Here is an 11,534-nt window from a genome sequence, read left to right on the forward strand (position 1 = left end):
GGTTCCCTAATTTGTACTGTGAGCTTTGCTTCCCGCTCTTTCAGAAATGGCATCTCAACTTAGAGAATAAGCTGGCTATTCCCGCTGATTTGAGGTGATCTATTGAGCTTCAGATTGAGGGGATGGGCTTATCTTTTGTGGATAGGGAGCTACCTCAGGTGAACGAGTCATGGGTCCATGAATTTTACTGTAATTTCTTTGGACCGACCCTTGACTCAGTTCACTTGAGAGGAGGACAAATTCTTATTATAGAGGTGAATATTGAGCAAGCACTCCACTGTCAGCCTAAGGTTAGTGAGAAAGACGCTTTTCAGAGGGCTGAGGAGGAGATGCATTACCTGACTTATGATTATGATGCCTTGAGGAGTGTTATTGCACAGTCGAACGCCCCTTGGGAGATGGATGCCAACAAAATAAAACCCAAGGGGATGATGTTTGACTACTTGTCGAGGGAGGTTAGGACATGGCAGCAAATTCTTGCCTACTATGTCATGCCTACCACGCACTTTACTGAGATTTCGGTGGACATGCTCGTCTTGATTGGGTGTATTTTGGAGGGGAAGGAGTTGTACTTTCCCCGACTGATCAGGAGGTTTATGTGCCGAGCTCATGTCAGAGGCACACTCTCATTCCATGCTTTAGTCACAGAGATGGCTCAGCGAGCTGGAGTTCCATGGCTGCCAGTTGATGAGTCGCCACTCCCGGTCCACGGAAAGGAGAGGACTATCCTGTGGGGGACTTGGGTAAGCGACAGACCACCAGTCTCGCGTCGTGCTCGAGCTTCTGCTGTAGTGACACTTAGGCCATCTTCCTCTTCAGCAGCAGCACCTGGACCATCAGCACCACCAGTAGCAGCACCACCACCAGCAGCACCCCAGCCGACGTACCGACTTGTGTAGCATCTCATCGGGCTCATGGAGCGGAGCGAGCGTCGCAACAAGCGACGCTTTGATCTTGTGAGTTGGATGCTTGTATCATTGGGCGCTGTCATGCCCTCTGATCCCGATACTCCTTCCGACCATTCTGAGGCAGAGGAAGATCAGGAGGAGGAGGAGGCTCAGCCGGCAGAGGCACCTACCCAGACCCAGGCTTCCGCAGAGACATTGCAGACTACTATGGAGCCACAGCCACAGCCGGAGCTAGCAGCTGATGTCAACCATCCCACCCAGTCTCAGCCATAGCATCGAGGACGATGCTTTATTCTAAGTGTGGGGAGGTCACCGTTTTCGACGTCGGTGGGAATTCTATTTTGGGTGATCATTTTCAGATCATTTTATTTAGCTTTATTTTGCTTTATTTTTATTATCTGCACATTTTACATTATTGCACTTTTTGGATTATTGTATATATTAGTTATTTTGGATACCTTTGTTTTAGCTTGTTGCATTTTGCACTTTGGTTGTATATATTTTATATATTTTAGTTGATTTACACTTTTAGTTTATAGTGTGTATATAAAGCTATCTTTGTTGTGATTGGAGAAATGTGGATTAGTGAGATTAGTTTACCCCTTTTTGCATATGAGAAATTGGTTTGATTGAAAAAGGGAATTAAACTAAGGAATTTTTATCTTTCTCAATCACAACATTGCATTTAGGATACATATAATAAGCTTAGTCAAAATAATGAATTTTTTCAAGAAATTTACTTATAGGGCACTACCCCAATTGAAAAAAAAAAGTTTTTTAGAACTTGCTTGAATTATACATATATTGTGGATCATGTTTTGAGCTAAGAACACAAGCATGTGAGATTTGAGCCTTAATGTGTGGTTACATTACATAACCACTTACCTTCATTCTTGTGTGATTATTCTCTTTTTATGATTGTAATCTTGGATTTGTTCGATTCTATATGTCCATTATTTTGTGTATGAATGCATTTATATGATTGAGGCTATTGTTTCATTAAGCTCACTTACCTAAATAGCCTACCTTTTATCTTTCATTGTTAGCCAATTTTGTGCCTATGCTTAACCCATGTGTTCTTAATTTTAGCTCATTACAAGCCTTAAGTGAAAAATAATAAATGTCCCTTGTTTTGATCTCTGATTAGCTTAGGCTAGCGAGAGTGCTTATCATTCAAGTTTGGGAGAGTTTGGAACATTATTGGTTGGGATAAAAGAGTGCTTTTGTATTTTGGTCAATATTTTGGGAATTGGGTATATGTTCATCCATTAAATGTGTAAACCATATGCATTGATACTTTTGTATATACTTTATTGCAAAAAGAAAAAAATATATATATATACAAAATAAAGAAAAAATATATATATCAAAGGAAGAAAAAAAATATATAAAAAAAAAGAAAAAGAAAAGCAATAAAAAGGGGACAAAATACCTGAAAGTGAAGTTCAATAAAATCAATGCATATGTGTGGTGATCAAAAAGAGAATGCATGAGTGTGTGGAAAAGTGAAGGATGGGTAGTTAGGTTTGTTAGGAATAGTTTAGGTTGTTATATAGGTTAGGTGGGAAGTCTAAGTTAATCAAAGATTCAAATTCTAGCTCACTTGACCATATGCATCCTTACCTTGACCCTAGCCCCATTACAACCTTATGAAAAGACCTCATGATATTTGTATGCATGCATGAAATAATTGTTAGTTGTTAGATGAAAACAAATCTTGAAAAGCATGATTAGGGGAGAATTGAGTGAATCAACCCTATACACTTGAGTGATTAGAGCGGATACACATCTGGGGAGGGTTCGATTGCTCAATTACATGTTTTCACCATGATCATTCCTTTTCTTGCAAGTTTGTAAATCTTCTTAATAATTCAATTCAATTGTGGGTTTGATATGATTGTTATTACACTAGTCCCTATGCTTATATATATACTTTCTTGGACATTGATTTGTTTTGACCAAGTAATTGCATGAATTTAGGTAGTTGCATTTACATAGAATATTCGCATTGAATAAATGTTCATACCCCTTTTCTTGTCTTTCTTGATTTTAGCATGAGGACATGCTTGGTTTAAGTGTGGGGAAGTTTAATAAACCCCAATTTTGTGGTTTATCTTGTGCTTAATTTAGGAAATTTTATCACCTTTTTTCAAATTTATTCAATGAATAGCATGATTTTGTAATTCTTTCTTATTTTGTGCTTAAGTGTAAAAACATGCTTTTTAGACCTTTAATTTGGTAATTTTAATTCACCTTTGATTCCACTAGATGCCTTGATATGTTTGTTAGTGAATTTAGATTGAAAAGGGCTAGGAATGGATCAAAGGAGTGAAGAGAAAAGCATGCAAAGTGGAGAACTCATGGAAAAACAAGGATTTGGAGTGCATCCATCGACGCGCACGCGTAACAGATGCGCACGCGTGGATATGAAGTCGCATGGCTACGCATCAGTGCTCACACGTGACCTCATTAAAATGAAAATGCTAGGGGCGATTTCTGAGCTGTCCAGGCCCAAATCCAACTGATTCCAGAGGCTATTTCATGCAAAATTGAATATGGACAAGGGGGAGCACTTAGTGTAGTTATGATGAGCCTTTAGTTAGTTTTCTAGAGAGAGAAGCTCCCTCTTCTCTCTAGATTTAGGTTAAATTCTCTTAGATCTAGGTTGAATTCATTGTTTCCATCTTGTTTCCTCTACAAATTCATGCTCCAGTAGTTCAATTATCTAGTTTTCTTTGTTAATTTCCTTGTTTTGTTCTCTTTGATGTTGATGAAGGCTCATGTTCGATTTGGATTTTCTTTAATGCAATTTGAAGTTTGATATTCCTTTATTGTTGATTTGAGTTGTGAATTTTACTCCTCTTGCAATTGGTAGTTATAGAATTTATCTTTTCTTGCAATTTATTATGCTTTCCTTTTATGCCTTCCAAGTGTTTGACAAAATACTTGGTTGGATGTTAGAGTAAATCTTTGAGCATTCTTGGCTTGGAAAAGGTAATTAGGTGATCTTGAGTCATGAATATCCAACTTATGTTGGTGATCTAGAGTTGTTAGGTAATATTGTTTCCATTGACGCTAGTCTTTTGCTAATTCAATTAGTAAGTTGATTAGGACTTTTAGATTGAGATTAGCTAGTCTTATTTGACTTTCTTCGAGTGTGAAGATAACATTATACCTTCTTCCATCATTGGGGATGACGAAATAAGATAAATTCTTGTTAATTATTGTTATGATTAGTGACTAGGATAGAAAGCCCATATTCTCAATCTTTGCCATGAATGTCTCTCTTTATTACTCGCTTTCTTTAGTTGCTTGATTTACTTTTCCGGTCATTTATTTTCTTGCCCTTTTATCAATCAAACCCCTCATTCCCTCATAGCCAATAATTGACCACTTTATTACAATTCCTTGTGAGATAACCCAAGGTTTAAATACTTCGGTTAAATTTTCATTGGGGTTTGTACTTGTGACAAAACCAAATTAAATTTGATGTGAGAGTTATTTATTGATTTTGGAGCTATGCTTACAACGAAGTTCTTAGTTCTATAAGAGAAATTCTAAACCTGTACCAATTCTTGCTATCAATATATCGTAACCTCATTGTAAGATTAATAAAAATTTATAAATAATAATAATTTGTACAATATAGCTAAGGATTGATAGATAGAATCTAATAAGAAAACTAATGAAATAATAACTAAACAAGTGGCATAGTAGAATGAAGTTTGTGATGATGATGATGAAATAATAACTAAAAAAGTGGCATAGTCAAAATAAATTAACAAAATCATCAACTGGGAATATTGAATAATGCATTGGATCACCATATATATAACTCGATGATTTTCATTTCCAATTGATTAAGTCTGATTCCAATATATGAGTTATAATGAAAGGAAAATGCTTAAGCAAGCAAACACTGCATTCAAAAAGAGTTTCCCATTTGTTGCAGAAAAATGATTTGTTCCAACAACAGACAACATACATTAAAAATGATGATAACAGAAAGAAATATGTCAAATTAAGCAGAACAAGAATTGGTACAAATCCATCAACCAGAATTATTATTAAATTAAATTACAAAATCAGAAATAAATTAACAAAATCAGTACAAGTAAAAATAAATTAACAAAATTAGTACAAGAAAAAATAAATTAACAAAATCAGAAATAAATTAACAAAATTAGTTCAAGCAAAAATAAATTAACAAAATCAGAACAAGCAAACTCAAATTAACAAGATCAGTAAACAAACCCAGCAACTCAGAACTACATAATCAGAGTTTTCAACTTAAATTAAATCACATAATCAACTTAAAACAAGCAAAATAACTATATGTAGAAAATCGGAAATTACAAAATCCTAACCAAATCCAGCAACTCAGAATCACATAAATTATAATTAACAAAATCAAACTCTAACTATTTCATAATTATAAACCCTATATGTCTAATTGATTCAGATACATAGAAGGAGAGAAAATCTAACTTGAATTTAAGTTGATGGGAAGAAGGAAGAGGACTGGAAGAGGGACAACCAGTAGCTGTTGCAGTGTCAGCAGCGACATTCTCCAATAGACGACGAGCAGCGAAGAGATAGTGGAGTAGTGGGATGCAATGCGGTGAGCAACAATGAGACGGAAGCAAACACGCAGACGCAGGAGTGGAGAGGGGAAGGACACCGCGTTTGAAGAGAGAGAACGATGCGGTGGCGAGTGGCGCAGGAGTGGTCGGTGGCAGGAGTGGCGACTGATGATGGTGAATGAGATAGTAGAGTAGAGTAGACGGTGCAGCAAGGTAGGAAGGAAAGAATGACTGAATGAGAATATGAGATAGTAGTAGATGGCACAGCAAAGTGAGAAGGGAAGAATGAGATACTGAGTAATAGGGTTAGGATTTTTTAATGGGTGAAATTACTAAAACACCCCCTATATTAGCAATAAAGTAAGGGTATTTAAGTAATTTCAAAAATTTGGAAAATTATCGGGGATGGGGCGGGGATCCCCACTCGGGTACCCGCGCCTATCTCGGGGGAATTTTACTCCCCATCCCCATCCCCATCCCCACGGGGAAAATTTCCCATCATCAAAGCCCCATTCAGGGTGGTCCCCGCGGGGATCCCTGCCTCATGGAGATTTTTGACACCCCTACCCGTAGGAGATGACACTGTTGTTGATGAAGCCGACGTAATTGATGTTGTGGAACGTAGCCATGAGTGGACTCAATGACGTGAGAACTTAGCAACTGAAATGTGGGAAATATGGAGAGGAGAACATGACGCGTAGAGTTTCAAGTTTTGCCTAGTTTTATTATATCTGCAATTGTCGTGGACTATAAATTGTTGTACTTGAAATTATTTGAGTTTTTTTAAGGCATAATGTATTTGCATACTAGGTTTAAATAGTTGTGTTCTAATTAAAGATACAGTTGATTGTATTATTGTAGGGTTTGATTGTTTCTAATTTTATTGAAATTGTTGAATTATGTTGATATTCTACTAGAAATTATTTAAATTCCATTGCAATTGTTAATTTGTTATAGTGTTACTCTGTTACAAATTTCCTAGTAAGTATTGCTATGCTAAAATTCTGCTAGTCACTTGATATTTATTGTGTTGTTGCTGTTATTGTAAGTCTATTATAATGCTGATAAAAATTCTGCTGTAACTGATTTATAATCCTGATAGTAATTCCGTTGGTCTAGTGCTCTTTTTCCGTTATTGTGCAACTACATTATCCAGCATCAATGGCTTCCACACCACGTCAGTGGACTGAACAGGAAACTGAACAATTTGTGGTCTTCATGGAGGAATTGGTTGTTGAAGGCAAGAGGGCGGATGCCGGTCAATTTAAACCCGGGGCATTTTAAAAGCCAGCAGATAAGATGAATGAGAAGTTTCCTGGATGTGGCCTCACTGTGAAGCACATCAGAAATAAACACAAGCGACTAAAAGAAAAGAGTATATACTCATTTTGGTCCTCAAAGAATTTCGGACCAGACACTTTAGTCCTCAGCTAAAATTAATTACTCGATTGGTCACTAACAATTATTTCTGTCAGTTACTTAGATCCTTGGCTCCGTCAACTCTAACAGAAGACAAAATGGTCCCTGACAACTCTAACAGGGGACAAAATGACCCCTGACAACTCTAACAAGAAACAAAAAGATCCCTTACCCCTTTATTCGAAAATGACGTTGTTCTTCCCCAATTTTTATCATATCTCGCATAACCCTAACATTCATACTCTCATTCTTCACCTTCACAGTCTTCTTTTCCATCTTTTCCTTCCTACTCTTTAGCTCCAAGATTAAGCCTTGGTGTAATTGCCATACATGTCGCACCTACCTCAACATGTCATGGACTACACACTTCCTAAATCTCTGTGACTGGTACATCCTCCTCCTCTGCACTTCAGCCACCAGAAGCATGCACTTTCACGTCCTCAATAACATCACCTCCAACTCTGACAACGTCCACAACATCCTCAAGACCAAGTTCCACAACTACCCAAGGGCACGCCTTTCTCCACTCTCCGACAAGCAATATAGATTGTTGGACATTAGGACATTATGAGAAGACTATCCTTCGACATCATATGCAAATTCTCATTTTAAATAGACACTGAGTGCTTCATTCCTTCTTTCCCGGAGTCCAAGTTGGCAAACAGCTTCGACCTCGCATCCAAGCTATCAGTACAACCAGCAATGTCGTCGTTGCCGCTCATATGGAAACTGAAGTAATTACTGAACATTGGTTCAGAGAAGAAGTTGAAGGAAGTGATCGGTGTGGTAGACAATGTGGTCATGGAGATGATAGCACAGAGGAGGAGGGAGATGGCAACGACGACGAAAGGTCTTGACAAATCAGACTTGATGTCTAGATTCATGGGATCCATCGAAGTCGATAAGTAGTTGAGAGACATAGTCATTAGTTTTCTGAGTATGAATTGGTTGAAAACAAGTTGAGAATTTTTTTTCTTGTGAACATTGAACTTGTAGAGTGTGCATTGTGTAGCTTGAAGTTACAGTGTTAGATTATTAGCGTTATGCGAGATACGATGAAAAATGGGAGAAAACAGTGTCATTTTCAAATAGAGGAGATCAAGGACTATTTTGTCCCATGTTAGAGTTGTCAGGGACTATTTTGTCCTTCGTTAAAGTTGATGAAGTAAAGGACCTAAGTGACTGATGGAGTTAATTGTTAGGGACCAATTGAGTAATTAATTTTAGTTGGGGACTAAAGTGTCTAGTTTGAAATTCTTTGAGGATCAAAATGGGTATATACTCAAAAGAAAAATATATGTATGTGGCTGAGATGTTGGGTTGTAGCGGCTTTAGATGGAATTCAGAATAAATGTGTGTTGAAGTAGTTAGCAAGCAAGTATTGGAAGCTTGAGGAAAGGTATGATTTTCATTTTTAATCAATCCTCTTGCAAGATTTCCAAACTTTCATGTGAATTTCACTTTTACTATATTTATTAATGTCAACTTTGTTTTATGGTATAGGGTCGCAATGTCACACTCTACACTCCCGACAAGCCATTTCCCTTGTTTGAACGTCTTGGCAATATGTTTGGTAAGGATAGAACTACTAGTGTTGAAGCATGCAATGGCAAAGATGCTGAAGAAGATGTTACTCCAGGGTCTACATTTGTTGCGACCACAGCTGGTGGCATGGGATTAGGTGGCGAGGATATTGACCCAAAAGATTTAGCTGCTGCTAAGAGTGAATTACCCAACATCGTTTCGACTTCTTTTGCATCATCAAGTGAGAGAAATCAAGGACATCAATCTGCCACTAAAAAACCCAATGATACTGCAATCCTATCAAATTTGGCTGAAACTTTTAAGTCTGCAGTAGAAGATCAAGGAAAGCATGTGCAAGTACTAGCAAATGCAATGAGTGGGGTAAATGACCAAGTGAATCTGGGCAGAACATTGAAGAGTCTTGGCTTTGACACAATGGAGATAGTGCAAGTTGCAAAGAAATTTGTGCAGAATCTGGAATTGAAGGCAACCTTTTGGAGTTTGGACGAGGAAAAGGCAACATTCGTACGAGATATAATGAAAAACTTTTAGCTATTATTGGTGTAGTTGGTTTAATTAGTTGTTAGCTTATTAAGGTCTATTACTAAATATTGTGGGTACTTTACTATAATTGACAAGGGTTTAAATAATTGTTATATTATTAAAGTGCAATAGCTATATTTGCACCTAATTTATGCATGAACTGGCTTTTATTTATAATCTGCAACTCTATGTGTTAATTTTTTTGTTTATGCACCTAAGTTATGCCTCAGGTGTTTATTAATTATATTATGCAAATTTACACTCTATATTGTGCAATTATGCATTATTGCAATCAAATTCTGTGATTTTGTGTGTCGATTTTTGAATGTATTGTGTAATTTTGTCCTTAAAGTTATTTACTTCTACATATTTAAAATTAAATCCTGCATTCTCTTTGTTAATTTTCTGCACTTAGGTACATTTGAATTTTAATTGTGCAGTGTACTTTTTCCCAACAAAGTTGTGCACTTCTATAAAATTTGAATCAAATTTTAGTTTCTAAAATAATGCACTTCCTGTGTTGATTTCATACATGATGTTTACAGGTTGAGTTCCAAATTTTTCACTTACATATTTTTGCAAAGTAAACAAAATATACTCCAAATACTCATTGCTGAAAGAAAACAGCAAGCCAATTAAATTTCAAAGAAACCACTTTCTATTCAATTTTCAATTCATACAATTCTCAATCATACAATTGTGTTGAATCCTAAAACTATACCAATAGAACTCTTATGCTATTGTTTGTCATATTCATTGTACAAATACAATGCCAAATAATTGAAAAAAAATACAACTTTCAAAAGTAACATTTGGTCAAAAATTGCAGTTGTCTCAAGTCGTTGAACATTTGATCCATGACCAAGTTCTATTTGTGCATAGCAACCAATTATTTGCATTTTATAAGCCAAAGGCAACCATTTCTACTGTTGTTCATAACTGCTTGATCCTTTGATAGTAGGCACAAACATTCCCTGCAAAAAGAATTTCAATAATAAAACTTTTGTGGAAGCATAATATGCTTTGATCTTACAACACACTATATTCCTTTGAAATCCAAAACTTCAGCACTTTACGCTAGTACTACTAATAAGTAAATTTTCTAAAAATGTAAGCATAAGAAAAAACTGAAGTATTCCCAATAAAGATCCAAAAAGGCAGGTTGGTCCACAAAGAAACTCATCTTATAAGCTTCCTCCTCTGGAAAAATATAAATTTTCTTTTAACAAAGTATACCACTTTGTCCCCTCCTCTTGAATATTTACTGCAAAGATTATGAATTCACTTTTAAAAAGATTATTGAAGTTATATTAGTCTTTGATTTCTAGTTTTTACCATCATATTTGGTCAATGTATACTCCAAAAAGGTTTCATTTGCTTAAAAATATTGAAAAAAATACAAAAAATATCCAAATTGAAACATACACTGTAACAAAAGTCATTGAAATAGATCCAAAGTAAGGATATTCATTGTCCACACACAAACAAGTCATCAAACGCATTGAATGCATATATGTTAAATGGCTAAAATAATATAGAACAAGTTCCAAGAACATACAATTATAATGAATCAACTATGAGAACCAATGTCAAATTATTACCTTTGTAACTAATTCACTTCCATGGCACTAAGAAATCATCATATGCTCTGTACAAAGTAACCAAGAAACATTGATATGAATATATATGGTCTTCTTAATACCAAATCGATGGAAGAGCATGGGTTATTTTCATCTTTCCAATTACTACTATTTTAATTCTTAATCCACACTTCTATAACACATGCAGTTTCCAATTTCATTCATCAATACTTAGTTAAACCGTTGAAGTTATGAAATTGGTGATATAACTACACTATGTAAACTATTAAAATTATGAACTTGGTTTACAGCAGCTACACATATCAAGCACCGTATTCCCAATATGCGGTAAACCTTAAACCCTAAATTGCAAAATCCTAACTCTTAAAAATATAGTTTAGGCTGTAAATATTATGAATGGGTATGGAAGATACTTGCCAAATGCGGATGAGACGCTTCTTGGCATTGGCTTCTTCTTTGACACTAATTCAACACACAGGCTTTCCATCGATGAGCCATGCCTTCCTCTTTCTCTCTGCTAAACTAAACCTATCAAACACACTCACAACAATTAAGACCAATAATTAAGAAGAAGAAGAAGAAGAAAGAAGAAGAAAGAGCACCGCGATGAAGGGGATCGTACAAAAGAAGAAGGAGGAGGAGGAGGAGGCCAACTAGGGAGAAGGGAGATTTTTGAGGGCTTGAGGTTAGGGGGAGAAAGTGGAAACCCTGGAATCAATTTGGGGCTCTACCTCTCTGGTTTTTTTAATTATTGAATTTTTAATTTAAATTATGAGGGTAAAATAGTCATTTTAATTATATAGTGTTCTTGTGTTTTATTAACCAAACATAACATTAGATACTACACTAATGTCATGTTCATTATATCCAAACATCATACATAAATACAAATATTTTATGTTTATGTCTTAATGTATATGTCTTAGTACATACACAAACCAAACGGAGCCTAAGAG

This window comes from Arachis duranensis, chromosome 9 (assembly GCF_000817695.3).
Source record: "Arachis duranensis cultivar V14167 chromosome 9, aradu.V14167.gnm2.J7QH, whole genome shotgun sequence".
Taxonomy (NCBI): domain Eukaryota; kingdom Viridiplantae; phylum Streptophyta; class Magnoliopsida; order Fabales; family Fabaceae; genus Arachis; species Arachis duranensis.